Below are 16,164 nucleotides of genomic sequence, written 5' to 3'. Positions count from 1 at the left end.
AGAGAAATGAAGACAAACTGGGAGATTATAGTTCAGCGGAAGACCCTCCAGGATACTTTTTAGTTACATTTTCCCTGCAAGATTTACTTTTTAAATATTAAAAAGAATCAGAACATTTCCTCCTTGTCCGGTTGTGCTCACCAGTCGTTCACAACTCTGACACAGGCCTGGAAGTCAGGGAAGAAGCGACTGATACGTAGGCTTCACTGAAAATGCTGGCTTGTTTGAGAGGACCTGCTCATGGGAAGCCGTGTCTCTTTCGAGAATATTCTTACCTTTTCCTCGGTAGAGAGAGCTACAGTTTTCCTTTCCTTCTGAAACGTGAGACCAACCAGTGCTCACCGTCAACGTCTTTTCTTTTCTTTGACTTTCTTTTTCTTGTTGGTGAGACAGGTTCACCGTGTAGCCCAGGCTAGCCGAGAACGTACGATTCTCTTCTACTCCCTTCCTCTGTGCGGGGACTCTTTGATTTAAAAAAATTCCTCTTTGTTTCTTCCTCTTGCAGGGAGCCAGAGTATCCTAGCTGCATTCTTTGCAACTCCTAGCTTTGACACACTCCCTGTTTGTCTCCACTTTTACTGGGTTTGATAATTATTACTAGCTACTTAGGTGCAATACTTATAAAATAGTCCAGTGTTTCCTAATATATTCAAATATATGACAATATTATAAGAACATATAACTCTTCTCATTTTCTTTAACTATATAGAAGTTAATGATCGGAGAAGTTAATGTCTCTACTTAAAAAGTGTTAACAATTACAAAAATATATTTATAGAGAAAAAAATTTCATGCAAAATGATTGAAATAATCATTATACAGTGATTGAAAATATAGGAGCATAAAGACAAAAAGTATTGAGATTTTAATTCTGTAATTAAGTAATTGCAATTTAAAAAGGAGATAGAATAGTTTGGTCTCAATAGTGTGACTAATTCCCCAAATTCCAGAATTCTCTCTTTCCCTCAGCAATTCTGACTCACTGATTCCTCCACTTCACCTTCTGTGTGGTGTCTTCACCAAGTAAAAACCAGACAGAGGAATGGAGGTCAAGGTAAGAACCCTGGATAGGACAAGGAGCCACGGTCTGCTATTGGGTCCATATTACTGCCAGTGCGAACACACACACAGCAACAGACTTCAGCTTTCTGTAATTATTTCAGTCTGGAGAGTAACTGTGGAGTAACTTCCTGGCGATGGGATGTGTTTGAAGGAGTTGGGCTTCTATTCTGGTCTTAGATGCTTTCTTGAAGTCAACCACACAAGCAGGTAAGTTTTTGTTTTCCTTTGGAGTAATATGTTTCTATTTTTTTTTTCCACTTCACTTTGTTTTGAAAGGACTCATGGTCATGGGCCCAGTGTCTTTAAGGATTGGGAAGGAACCAGTAGGAAAAGAGTATTTCTCTGTTCTCCACCTGGTAGGTTTTTTTTTTAAAAATACACGTGTGATGGCAAAAAGTAGTTAGACTTTCTTGTTGGGATCTGCTGCATGCCCACAGTTTTCAGTGAGATGGAACAGTGGAGAAGGCATTGGATCCCTGGAGAAGTAGCCCAGAGCATTGAAATGCCACAGAACCTGACAAATGCAGGTGGGGATGCTTTCTCAGACTATTTTCAAGGTTCATTTATATTGTTTCTGGTGCTAAATTTTTAATCGCCTTACTTTTAAATTAGAGAAACAGATACAGGGAAGATTATTGAAAGATTATTATTTAAAAAGTGTGTCCTGTCAGTATCCATGAATGGCTTTAAGCTTTTACTTGCTATGTGGTGGTATGAATGGTTTGTTTTTTTAACCTTTTTTTTTTAATTTTTAAAAAGAAAATAAATAACTCAGTTTACAGAAAAACTACGTTCAAAAACTAGCAGCATCCATCACAGTCCCTTATTGTCTGGAGCCAGCTACATTCGCACTGAATACAAGTTTGGTCCATTCAAAAGGAGCTCTGGTGTGAGGCGAGTCACATCAAACAGGGTGGCTTTATCGTCCACCATGTTCTTCGTCGCTATGAACTCTGAGAGCACAGAATTTGTTCACAGGGTGAAACACATGTTTATGGGCCTGAATAAACTTCTCAGATTCAAATCTGTGTGACGCTGTTAGACACAGGAATGCTGAGGCCAAATGGGATTTTTGTGGCCATCATTTGCATATCAATACCCAGACACCCCTTTCGGAATACTGCAGCTTCCTGACAAAGCTGCTGTCTGAAGTCTGGGGAAAGAAAACCCATAAAAGTTTGGACTCACTTGTCAAAGCCCTCGATTCTTTTCCTTTTTCTCTTGCTTTGGAAAACTGTGAAGCAGGGTCACTAAGTTCCACTGGCCACAGTTGTATTATGTTTTAAATGAAGTGATTGAACCTGCACAGTGCCCAGACAGACACTCCCAGGCTGCTGGGAAGGCGTCCCAAGGCTGTTGGAAGGCAGCTTCTTTGGGGCTGAGGCTTGTCACTTTGTGTGTCCTGGGCATGAGACTGCTTCTTCTCTTTACTTACTTTAAAAAATAAACCCCGAAGAAGACTGAGGAGGTAGCTCACTTGTAGAGCACTTGCTTACCTTGGTCAAGGTTTGGGTTTGGCCCCCCAGCAACTGAAAATAAGCCTGGACAACCTTTATTCCCCCGTGAATACAAATTACGTAATAAAAGGCTCTTTTAGCTATCAGAAATCTAATTTAAGAGCAGAAGCCATTCGGAAAGCAAGTGTATGCACAGGAGGTTTGGAGAGACCATGCTGTTTCCAGCACTTAAGTAAATAAGTGCACCACCCTAGTTTCCTGTATCACTATGAAATTAGGAAACAGAAATCTGGAAAATGGATTTATATACTGTTTGGCAAAAATAGATGGGTGGTTTTGAGGAGAGAGATGTCTAATTTCTTCCTGACCATGCTGATGATATGGGAATATTAGGGTATTTTAGCTTAAGAGGCTAGAGTCTTACAAACCAAATGGCCACCAAAAGCCATCCCAAAGCCAGAGGCTTTTGGATTTTTGTCTCAAATTCAAAGAATGAAGTTCACAGGCCATGTCTTAGGGTTTCTATTGCTGTGAAGAGAAACTATGACCATAGCAACTCTTTTAACAGAAAACATTTAATTAGGGAGTAGTTTACAATTCAGAGGTTTAGTACGTTGTTATCATGCCGGGAAGCATGGTAGCATGCAGGCAGACATGATACTAGACAGGTAGCTAAGAATTCTATAACGAGATATGAAGGAAGCAGGAAGAAAGAGTGGCCTGGTTTGAACATTTGAAACCTCAAAGCCACCCAACATACACACTCTTCCTCCCACAAGGCCGTACCTCCTAATAGTGTCACATCCTATACGCCTATGAGGGGCATTTTTGTTCAAACCATCACAGGCCACATTGAAGGGTTATTGACCTAAAATCCCCAGATGGACTAGGAAGTTCTGAACAGGAAAGTTGGCTTGACTGCTAATACCTGGGAAAGATCCTGATTGCAAGAAAATTGAGGCAGAGAGGTAGATGGATTCCATCTCAGCAGGTGCAGAGTGCTTTATTGGAGCACAGATGGGCTTCAACCTTTCCCTGGGAAGAAAGTGACTGCATTTGGAGGGACTGGGGGACAGGTTTATAAACATATAATTCGTACCAGTTCCTTGGTTTCTTGGTCCAGGTGGCCTCTCTTGGTCAGTGATTCTTCTCTTGCTCACCCTCACTTTTCTCATGGTCCAATGTAGTCTGCCAGCCGTATTCAGTCTGAGCCCTTCCTTCTGCCTGTTTTCCCCCTTAGATCTATTATAGACATTATTTGCATACTTTAGGAATAGGCATGTTCTCCTCCTTTCATTTCATATTGTTCATTAAGTGTCTCCAGGCCCATTTTCCTCTAATTGCAATAAAATGCCCCTCTTTCACAATAACGCATTGTCCCACATGTGTCTACTTTTGTTCCCGCACAATCTTACAATATGTTTCCTTTTAAGTTCCCCTTTTACAATCATGATTATAAAAATATATTCCCAGCAAACAATAATGATCAAAATCTTGGTTAATTAAAATGCTTAATATGATTATATATGTCTATATATTATATTATCTATATGTGGTCATTTTTTTACATCACGTACTTAGTATCAAATTGACTTATAAGTAAATATTCATGTAAACAAAAGTTGTTAACTTGGCCCAATGTAATTTTGTTCATAGTAAAACTAAAATTAAAATAATGATAATGGCTAATGATCCTGAATCTTTCTTAGGAACAATTAACATGAATTTTAAATTTAAAATTCTAAAATTCACTCTTGAAATGATTATGATATACATAATCATACAATTATGATCCAGATGTAAATTAACTTTAAAAGGTGATGTTCTTCCTCCATGAAACATTTTTTCCTCCTATTGGACAATTGCCCTCCCTTTAGATAAGAATAATGAGTCTGGGGGCTGGAGAGATGGCTCAGTGGTTAAGAGCACTACCTGCTCTTCCGAAGGTCCTGAGTTCAATCCCCGGCAACTGATGGTGGTTCATAATCATCAGTAATGAGATCTGGTGCCCTCTTATGGCCTGCAGGCCTATATGCAAGCAGAATATGGTATACATGTATAAATAAATAAATAAATAAATACATCTAAAAAAAAGAATAATGAGGCAGTGCTCTGAAATGTGTTTAATATGTACGTGACTATATATAGAAATACAAATACTCTAAGGATTTTAAGGATATTTTTGACACTAGAGCCTCTTTAAAAACAAGCAAATGAACAAATAAGTTTTTCAAGATCCTTATTATAGCCAGACCTACCTTAAAAAATACTAATATACATCTCTTAGAATTCAGGATTTCCATCCTATCTTCTAAGTTAAACAACTGCCATTCACATTTTTGTCTGTGCCACTCTAAAATGATCATAGAGGGACTTGTTAAATGCCAATACTCCTTTACAAAGAGAGGAGATGAACTGGCATTCCCACCCAAGTTTATATAGATAAAAGGCAAAAGGTAAAAGTCAAAAAAAGGAAATAAAAGAAAGTAAAAACGAAATAAGATCTATCTGTGTGACTATAACATGTCCTCATATATAAATAGTGTAACTTCTTATGAGTCACCCACATTTCTTCCGTAATCCCTTGCCAGTTCTCTGTATGTAAGCCCAGTAAACACATGAGAAATTGAACTCTGGTTTCTCACTGGGTCTTTATGAAGAGGGAACAAACATTGCTTAATCAGCCCTCCTCATGGGAGAAAATACAAGAGACAGTAAATCTACTTTTTTTTATTGAGCTATACATTTTTCTCTGCTCCCCTCCTTTCCTCTCCCCTCCCCTTCAACCCTCTCTCATGGTTCCTATGCTCCCAAGATATCTTGTCTTTTTCTACTTCCTATGTAGATTAGATCCATGTATGTCTTTCTTGGGGTCCTCGTTGTTGTCTAGGTTCTCCGGGATTGGGACCTCCTGAAACTGAAAAGCTTTTGCAAATGAAAGGACACAATCAACAACCATCAGCCTACAGAATGAGAAAAGGTCTTCACCAACTCCACATCAGACAGAGGTCTGATCTCCAAAATATACAAAGAACTCAAGAAATTTGTCATTAAAAGAACAAATAATCCAATAAAAAAAAAATGGAGCACAGACCCAAACAAAGAACTCTCTACAGGGGAATCTAAAATGGCTGAAAGACACTTAAGAAAATACTCAACATCCTTAGCCATCAGAGAAATACAAATCTAAACAACTCTGAGATTCCATCTTACACCTGTAAGAATGGCCAAGATCAAAAACATTGATGACAACTTATACTGGAGAAGTTGTGGGGTAAAGGGAACATTCCTGCATTGCTGGTGGGAATGCAAGCTGGTACAGCCCCTTTGGATGTCAGTATGGCAATTTCTCAGAAACCCATTTTTTAATGCTATTATGTCTCATGGTATTAAGAAATAAAAAAGTGTGATAAGGATGAAAGGATGGAAAATGTTTTAGTAGGAAGGATTGATGTGTGATGGTTAGGATGGCTAGATGTTTTCAGAATGAAAAAAGACTAGAAAACTTTGGCAAGTTGTGAAGATCTAAGTAAGTTATTTAAGTGCACTGGGGATGAGACTTAGGAATAATATATACAACATTGAAGCTTCTAATGTCTAAGATCAACAATTATGAAAGCTGGTGAAAATTATGTCAAAGTGAAGTTTATTCAGAAGTATCTGACTATTAAAATATCATATAGTAGCTAAACATATGAGACTGCTGCCACTGATTTTCTGGGTCTTTCCTAACTGCACTTGGAGGCTACTCTAATGTGGTCAGAGTGACTAAAGGGAGAACATTTCTCTCCTTGCACTAAGGGCAATGAGATCTCTAGAAATGTTCTGCAACCATGGATAGTCACCTGTTCTGTTGTTCAAAGACACCATAGAGACCCCACTAAACAGTTTCCAGTCAACAAAGCAGAAGGTCACCACACAGAAAAGATTTTCTCGGTGCTTCCAAGGGAAGCCACAGTCAGGCAAACAAGGACTTTGACTTATCTTCATAAAGATGGACAACTGATAAAAAAAATGGCTCAAGGAGTTAGAGATTCCACATAAGCCCAAGAGACCACTGAAGACTAGATCCTCAGTTTGTTTTAGCAGTACTGTTACAGGGAGCAGAAGACTACTCAGACATAGTCTATTGAAAATTTTTATTACAGTTGACTGGGATGATACTCAGGTATTTGAAACCTAAGTGTAGCCTTGAGTATTGAGAACAAGAGGTTTTAAAAGGCAAAAATGGCATCCTGGTGTCTTGTTAGGGAGTTGCAGGAGGAGGTTTTGTGCAAGCAAATAGTTTAACAGAAGCTAAATTAGCAGGGGCATCTTGAATTTGGGTTCCTAGAATAGAGCTGAGTAATTTTCTAAAGAATTCTTCATTAAGGAGATAAACCTAGTTAAATCTAAATGGCCTCAGCAAGACTACAAGATAGAAAAAACTCTTTACTATTCTATTCTATCACTAAAAGACAAAAAATAATTTTGGCTGCATATGTAGTCTTAAACACCCAACAATAAAGCATAATAAAGATTAAGGTGATCAATATGTTTCTTTAACAGTTCAAGGGAATGTAATCTTTAGAATGAAGTAAAAAAAATTATTGCCTTATTCTGTTACAGGATTTTGGCATATGGTCCAGCCAGTTGTACAATTACAATTAACCTCACTAATCAAAACTTACATTAATCTCGATGTTAAAAAGTTTCCCCATAAGTTTTGTCTCTTAATGTTCCCCACTAGGTTGTACAGATGCTCCCTCCCTTACAGAGCACAATCTAAAGATTTTTATATATTTTCACCACATGTCTGTTTTATGTTCTGAATATTTGCCATCTGCTATGTTTTCTTGTGGATTCTGAGATGGACTCTCCTCTGAAGCATTTTACTTCTGTCTTCTACATCACCCCCCTCATGTCAGCTCAAAGCAGCTGAGAGATCTGTACCCCTACCCTTAAGAGGAGTTCAGGTGTTTTCTGAAAACGGGACTAAATCTCAGACCAGCTTAACATCATTGCTGCTCGCATGATGCTCTAGTAGCTGCACTGTTCCAAAATAAAAGAGGACTAGATCTGCTGGTTGTGCTAGGATGTGTTTGCCTTCAGGAAAATGAGGCTTCCACACCAACAAATCCTACCTGCTTCAAGATGGACCTGAAAAACGCAAGCACCAGACAAAAATTCAATGGCGATCTTCCTCCTAAAGATGGGTCTTTTGTGCCCGCCCACTCTGCCTTCTCCTTCTCTGGTCACTCATTTCTTTCTTATTGTCAAACTCACACTTAGCCCATCTTTTAAATACTTTACGTAGTGGACTCATCCTCTCTTCTGATAAACAGACTTCCCACTGGACCGGAACAGAAATGTCCCAATGGCAACTCCCCATCAGAAGAAGACCTTTTGTGTGCTGTGGAGCAGTTCTGGCTGCAAGGCAACTTTATTGCTTTGACCTAGACAAGGTACAATACTGTACTTTAGTCCTCTGTTTTCCGGTTCCCTTCCTTCTATATTCTGAAACCCCACTGATTCTGTTAGCTTACTTTGGTGCCGCACCGATAAGCCATAGTCAAGTGGCAATACAAATTATTAGAGATGGGTTAGAGCAATATGTGAGAGTTAGCCAATAAGGGGCTGGAGATAATGGGCCAATTTAATTAATACATATCTCCTTGTGGTTATTTCGGGGGTTAAGTGGCAGGGCACCGAGAACACAGCCCGCCACTCCTATTACAACACCGAATGATTGGACCAGAAGGAAAAATTTCCCCTATTCTTCTTTTACCTGACTTGCTCTACAGTTCTGGGCTACACACACTGCCAGCCTTTATGTCACCTTGTTAGGGTTCCTTTCTATCTCTGACTTTTTCAAGTGAAATATCCTTCTCATGAGGCACAATCCCTTTATTTTTTTTTTCCTCTTACCTCCCTGATCATGATATTTCTATTGTCTCTACTCTGGCCTCTCCCCTTAATCTCTGAACAAGAGAGATGGATATCTGTCTTAAACAGAACCTGTAAACACTTAAAGGCTTCCAGTAATACTTACTCATCCAACTGCTGGGTGTGTCATCCCATTAAGGTCCAGTGCTTCTGGGATTCTCCTGTTCTCTGGTCACTATGGGTCCAAACCTTTTCCAAACTACATCTTACATAGTGTCTTCCACTCACAATAGACTTCTCAAGATGGCTCTGCTATCTTCCAGCTTTTCACTACCCTCTACTCTTTCCACAATCCCACATGATGAGTTATTGGTTTCCTCCAATTTATCAACTCTACTGGTGTCCTTCTCAGTCTGATCCAGCTTGCCCCTGCCATCTACCCACAGCTCTTCGAGACACAATACAAATCCTTTCTCTACCCTATATGGGGGTCCCTATCTGTGGGCACCCAACTCCTCTCTGCGTCTCCTGCTTCTACCCCTCCCCCTCCCCATTCCAGGGCAAACTCAGCTTTACTATGCAACCAAATCATCTGTTTTCAGCCCCTAAGAATTATGTTTCAGAGTTTTCTCTAGAAGTGCATGATCCACTATAGATGATCAAGTTAAAACTTTCCTCCGACTTCATAAAGTCAACCTAATCTCTGTCTCTGGCCTGATAGATCCTGGTGACAGTTTTCTTCTTCTTCTTCTTCTTCTTCTTCTTCTTCTTCTTCTTCTTCTTCTTCTTCTTCTTCTTCTTCCTCCTCCTCCTCCTCCTCCTCCTCTTCCTCTTCCTCCTCTTCCTCCTCTTCCTCCTCCTCCTCCTCCTCCTCCTCCTCCTCCTCTTCTTCTTCTTCTTCTTCTTCTTCTTCTTCTTCTTCTTCTTCTCTTTTTTGCAGGAAGTCTGCAATGAGAGAATACATCACCCTCTTCATTTTTATCTCAGAGTTAATTATATAAAAGTCTCAGGAGGACTGAGATGCTCTGGACAGCAAAGATGACTGATAACACCAGTGAAAGATTCTATTAAGGAGCCACATATGAAAATCATTGGTGCTTTCAACATCCAGGCATATTGTTTCTGCCGGTGGAGCAAAAGGGTCAGGCTGAACCTAAGCCATTCTTTATGGCTAGGTGCCATTGCCCCACTCAGCCTGATGAGTTATCACCCAACACTGATGAGGAGATGCTCATACCAAACCTGCTAGCATCTATCTCTTCCAGACTGCAGGGGAATGGACTGGGAGATGGAATCTTCTGTCCCTAGAGTTTCCCCTTTTCCATGCTATAAAATCATCAGATCCCCACACCATGTGCACACGGTTTCTGTTCCACAAAGAAATCAGTTGTTCTGATTAAAGGAACAATTTCGCTTCTGGAGATGTCTGCTTTCTTTTATTTTCAGGTCATCTCCAGCAATCACAATCTAGCACATATAAGGTGAATTTCAGAAAGACACATTTTTTAATAGAGAGTTTCAGAGAAGAAGAAGGCAGAGGTCCTGCAGAGGCAGAGGGGTCCCAAGGAGTGGGAGAACTTTGCTTTAGAGTCTTTTTTACCCTAAACTGCCTAGCATATTTCCACCTCCCATTGTCATCACTGGTGGGCTAGGACAAAGGATAGAACATATGTAAATTTAGCTGTGACAGGTTAAGGAGTCCTTGAGAGGGAGGTCCTAGATTGCCTCCATTCCCTGTTACAGAGACAGTGTTTCATTTCAGTCTCTACTCAGAAAAATGAGGTTTTAATGACTTCCCATCTGTGTATGTGTGTGCTCACACACAAAGATTTTAGGTTTGGGATTTAAGAGGAGGGTTTCTGAAGTGGATTATCCTTTTGGGTAAGAGATTTATTAGAAAAGTTATTAATGCCATGGTGGAGTGTCTGAGGTGAGTTCAGGCACACAGGGCAGAATTGGCTTGGGTGTGGGACACCCCTCTTACAGGTTTCAGAGGAATGGGAGGTCTCATGCTTCCCGTAGTACTTTAGCCAGGCTGTCTCTAATTTCTAGGGGAGAGATTGTAAGGTAGCTTGCATTTTGAGGAAAAAATGTATGACTTTGAGTGTGTGGGATAATTGGGGAGGAGGGGTCACTTAGTATATATATATATATAGTGTTGTTATCATTTTGCTGACCTTCCTGTTACCTGGGTATCCTGTCATTTTAAGAGGCAAGCTCTGCCTACCCCCAATCTCCTCCCCTCCATTCTCTCTATCTTTTCCTTCCCCGCCCTCTTCTGAAGAGGTAACTACTGCCTCTCTCCCTTCTCCCCCTCCTTTTTATTTCTCCTCTCTCCCTTCTCTCTTTCTTCTTTCTCTGTCCTCCTTTCTCTCTCTCTGCATCTCCCCTCTCCTCCATAAGCTCTTACTCTTATATTATTCCCTATACCCACTAAATAATCTCTATACCCAAGCTCTTTCTACATGGTGCATCTGTCTGTCTTCCACCTGACCGTTGTGGACCAGCCTTGACAAAAACACCTCTTGCTAGGGTAGAACTGTGGGAATTTAGAAATATTAGTAAAGAGTATGAAGATGCATGTGAAAATAATAAAACAGAAAAACATAGACTAGTACTGGGAGGGAGTTGTAGTGAATTCAGAGATACCTCCTCCTCCACACTCAACTTGGAGCCTGTTATCCTGGAGCCTGTACACAGAATCAGCTGAGGGAGGGGAGAGACACTCAGTGCAGGTGGGTGTGCCCTGAGCAGTGTCAAGTCTGAATTCTAGTTGTGTGTGTCTGTGCTTCTGTGGATGTGGATGTATGCACGTGTGCACACATATAGAGGTAAGAAGTCAACATTGATGTCTTTCTCTCCATCTTTTATTTTGAGACACAGTTTCTCACTGGAGTCTACCGGTTAAGGTAAAACAACAGGATTCCTCAGTTTTGAAAACAAGATTCTATGCTTTGTGTTTATGCAAGAATTCCACTCAGTTGAACCTTTCAGAGTTCTTTGTCCCCAGGTGCACTGCCTTGACAGGTAGAGAGCACAGACACACACAACTAGAATTCAGACTAGACTTTGCTATGTCATTGTTTTCAGTCCACCTTAGCCTGAACCCAAGTTTTTAAGTCATTGAGGATTTCAGCAATTTAGTCTGCAGAAGGAGTAGAAAGCATCTTTATTATTTTATTTCCATAACATCTTTCAAATGTATCTTTCTTTTTGATCTAGCATCAGCCTATTACTTCTTTAAGCTTCCTTTTCTTAAAAGGTAACTTTCTGTTCCTCTGATTGTATTTTTCTATTTTGTACTTGTCCTTTATAGTTCTATTAATAAATTTGGTGGTTTGAATGAAAATGGTCCCAAAGGCTCATAAGAACTGGCACTATTGGAAGGTGTGATCTTGTAGGAGGAAACGTGTCACTGGGCTTTGAGGTTTCAGATGCTCAGGCCTGGCCAGTGTGAGTCTATCTCTTCAGTGTGAGCTGCCTGTGGATCAAGACATAGAACTCTCAGCTACCTCCCAGCATCATGTCTGCCTTGATGTCACTGTGTTTCCTGCCATGATGATAATGAACTAAATTTCTGAACTGTAAGCCAGTGCCAATTAAATATTTTACTTTGTAAGAGCTGCCATGATCATGGTGTCTCTTCACAGCAATAGATACCCTAACAAAGACAATAACTAACATTTAAGTTCCTAATTTCATCCTAAAGTAGAATATTGTCACTTTTGTAGAAGAAACAGTAATGTTTTCACTTCAAAAGTGAGAAAAGTGCACATTAAAAATTATTTAAAACTTGTTCAAGTTTCATAAGAAATAAATTAAGGGCAGAATATGAACCTCTAAACTTTTGTAATGAGGAAAATTAAGTCATGAATGATAGATACTCTATTTCTAATTTTATCCCCAAATGCGTTCTGTTTTGACAATTTCTTCTATGAATTTTGACACTTTTTGAATGCACTTAATATTTTTAGTAGTAAATAGTTTTTATAAACACATTAAGTTATTATAATGATACTATTAAATGATATTATCATATCAGAATATTTTCATTAACATTTTATAGTTAACATCATCGCATATTACAGTATTTTTTAACGTGGTACTTAAAATATTTTTGAGGAATGTATAGTAATTTTCTTTGTGAAAATAATGAATTACTTGGTCTGAATCATTCACCTGTATGTGGTAATGTGGACAGAGAATTCTTATGGACTGACTGTGTCCCCAGAAAATTCACACACTGAAACTCTGAGTCCTCACCGTGTTAATTGTAGGGAGAGCCGTCAGAGAGATAATTAAAGGAAATCTGGCATCACTGATGTCATTCTGATCAAAGGAAGACACACAGAACTCTCAACATATGTACAAAGAAGGGCACCCATGAGAACACAGTGAAAAGGCTACCATCTGCAAACCAACAAGAGAAACTTCACCTTGAAGTGAAAGAGGCCTATCAAGTAAACTTATCTTCCCGTTTGGACCCAGACCCAAAGAAGTACGAAGACGTGGCCAGGATAGCAGTGAATGTGTGGCTCTGCTCCATTTTGACATAAGGTCATAGAGGTTGAGCGTATTATTGCTCCTGCAAGGTCAAACAAGATGTTTGGCCTAAAGTGAAGTTGCTGTATGCTTTGCCTAGATAATAAGCTAAGGTTTAGCTACTGGATGTTTTGTTCCTCAATGTTTTGAACTCTTGTTTTCCCCTCTATCATAAAAAACAAGTCTTTTTGCCATTCCGTTTGGCTTGGGCTATAAAAGGGCTGTGAAAAGTAAACTTGAGGCTGCGGCATTTACTGACAGTCCTGCATCTACCCTATTTCTGTTTCTTTTCTGTTTCTGCTATTTCTACCTGCAGTTTCTCAATCCACACACACCTGCCCAAGTATGGACGAATTTGTCAGGTGGGAACGGACATAAACATGAATTCCAAAGCCTACCTCTAGCCACATGGGTCCAGTGTTTCCAATGCTTCACTGGGGAATGTGGGAACTGAAAGTTTTACCAGTATTGTTCTTAATTGCCATTTCTTATTTTCATAACATTATATGATAGAATATTAACCACAGAAACTGAATACTTAAAACTGTATCCTAGTAGAGTAGAAAAAATAATACAACATAATATACAAAATATAGAAATTCAAGCTTCTCAAGAAATATGACAATGCAAACATATTTAGAAATTTTCTTTTCCCTCACTAACTTCCTTTATGAAAAAATTTTAAGTGTTATTTTCATGTGTAAATGGGGAAATGTAAACCTATTTGTCACCGTGTGTGTGTGTGTGTGTTTTATTTTTGGAAAGGGAACCTATCCAAAGGTGGCCCAAGGACATGTCTGTGTTCCTCCATCTATCGAATTAGATTGTGCAGGCGAATCACTGCTCTGTGGTAGTGATTGCATAACGTGCAAATGACAGGAGCTGGAACCATCAATAAACTCATGCCTGTGAAAACAATGACAGAATCTCTTACTATTATTAAGAGCTATTTTAAACGCCAACTCAAAAGGATGCTAACTGATGACCTTGCTATTAGTCTCAGTAAAGAAGAAAATAATGAAATTAACATGAATTGTAAAATTCATTCTCACTTGGTGGAGGTCTGGAATTGATCATTATGGAAGCATGCAGAAACTTGTGCAGCGGTGCTTGGTGGCAGCTCTGCTTAGCAGATGAACAGCATGCAGAGGTGGTTGGTATCAGCTGCCATTTTTATTAAGTTTACTCACTCAAACTTTAGACCTACAAGTTAGATCACAAAGTCTTGGGCTTCTTATATTTCTTATATTTCTTCTTATATTTCCACCAAAATCTCCATTAAAGAAAAACATCCTGGTGCAGTCAAGACACACATCCATCCTCACTGCATTCCTTAATGCCAGCTGTACCCATGATACCACCTTAGCCTCATCCCAGCTGTTTTTCTCTCCTGTACAGTGTTCACAAGCACAATGTGATTTGCTGTAGAGTAGTGTGATGAAAAATCAAATATTTCAGTAATACAATTGTCTGATGTTTTATAGTTTATTAAATCATTCCTTTCTTTATATCCTCATTTAAAAATATCAATAAATTAAGAAAGGCAGGGAGTTTTTTTTTTATCAAAGGGCTATGCTCAAAAGTTTAAAATGCTCAAGATAAGGCCCTCAGAACAGTTGTGTTTTTCCAGCCTCTCCATTGTGAGTACAGTAAGTGCCATATGGAAAAGAATTACCATGCTGTGACAACTCAATGTTTAAAGCATTATTTTAACACCTTTTATATTAATATGCTTACATTTATGAATTCCTGCCCACTCTAGTTTCTAGTTTCACTGTAGATAGATGCTATGACTTGAAAGGGACCCATTCTAAATATATAAAGATAGAAAAGTGCAATGAATATTTTTTTGTTAAAAATATATATTTGCTTAGGAGAGGAGGAAGAACCCAGATCATGTAACAAGTCAGGCACTCTCTAAGTGCTTCACTAATAATTCAAATTATCTAGTAAATAGAAGGGAGCTAAGGGTGCCTGTGAGTAGGCAGTCAATGAACCTATTACTGGTAGAGTTTCAAAACATCCTTGGTTGAACTTAGATGTACAACTTCCTTCTTTCCTTTCCTTGACATCCTATCCTCTCTCTCTGCTTTCTATCTTTCTTCGTGGTGCTTAGAATTGAGTCTAGGGTATACTATAAACTAATTTTACTATATATATATACATATATATATATGTATATATACACACAGTATATATATATATATATATATATATATATATATATATATATATATGAGTCCAGTATCTACTGAACATGTGCTCCACTATTATGCTATATCTCTACCCCATTACAAGTTAATCTATTAGAAATACAGTCACTTTAAATTAAAAAGAACATCCTTCATGGGTTGCTGATTCATACAGATATATTGTAACAATCTGACTTTAGCACCTGCTAAGGTGCGAGGTCAAGGATAAACACATATTCTCCGTAAAAATATCTCAGCATAATTGGTTGTTAATGGGTTGAAAGCAGACAATATACTATCAATGTTCCCAAGCTGGATAACTTTTCTTTATTCTGTCTGTCCAAGTGTGAGGGTTGCGGAGGTCTTCAAACAGCCTACAAAAGAATGCCTAACAAGTTAGACAAACAGAAGCAAAGTGACCCTGTGAGTCAGCAAGTAGACAGGCTTAACAAGCAGTTTACTATCAGTAGCTGCACCCCTTGAGGGAGAGGCTTCAGGGCATACACGTGCACTGATCATGCATGGATAGCTGTTCTCCCTCCTCATATCTTTAGGGGTACCATGTTTTGTGAAGTTTCTGGAATAGATAACTTTTCAGGGGAGGTGTCCTGTCCAGTTGAGTGAAAGGCTTGTTTGGACTAGCTCTGAATAAAAATTTCTCTTCGCGCCGGGTGGTGGCAGCGCACGCCTTTAATCCCAGCACTCGGGAGGCAGAGGCAGGCAGATATCTGTGAGTTCGAGACCAGCCTGGTCTACGAGAGCTAGTTCCAGGACAGGCTCCAAAACCACAGAGAAACCCTGTCTCGAAAAAGCAAAAAAAAAATAAAAAATAAAAAAATAAAAAATTTCTCTTCGCATCTTTATAACCTTTGGGGTGCTTTAGAATGTCATGGCTTCTTTCAGACTACATTTTTTTAACCAAAAAAGTATGGAACAAAATAAATTAAAAAGAATTAAAGAAAACTGTTAAACGATCTATGTTATAGTCATGTTTTATCAATGGGAAACTGATTTCTCTGTATGGACTTCCTTTACCTTCCTTCTTG

Source organism: Microtus oregoni, unplaced genomic scaffold, assembly GCF_018167655.1.
Source record: "Microtus oregoni isolate MIOR12 unplaced genomic scaffold, Mior012 000002F_ref0000024, whole genome shotgun sequence".
NCBI classification, from domain to species: domain Eukaryota; kingdom Metazoa; phylum Chordata; class Mammalia; order Rodentia; family Cricetidae; genus Microtus; species Microtus oregoni.
This window is presented reverse-complemented; position numbering follows the sequence as displayed.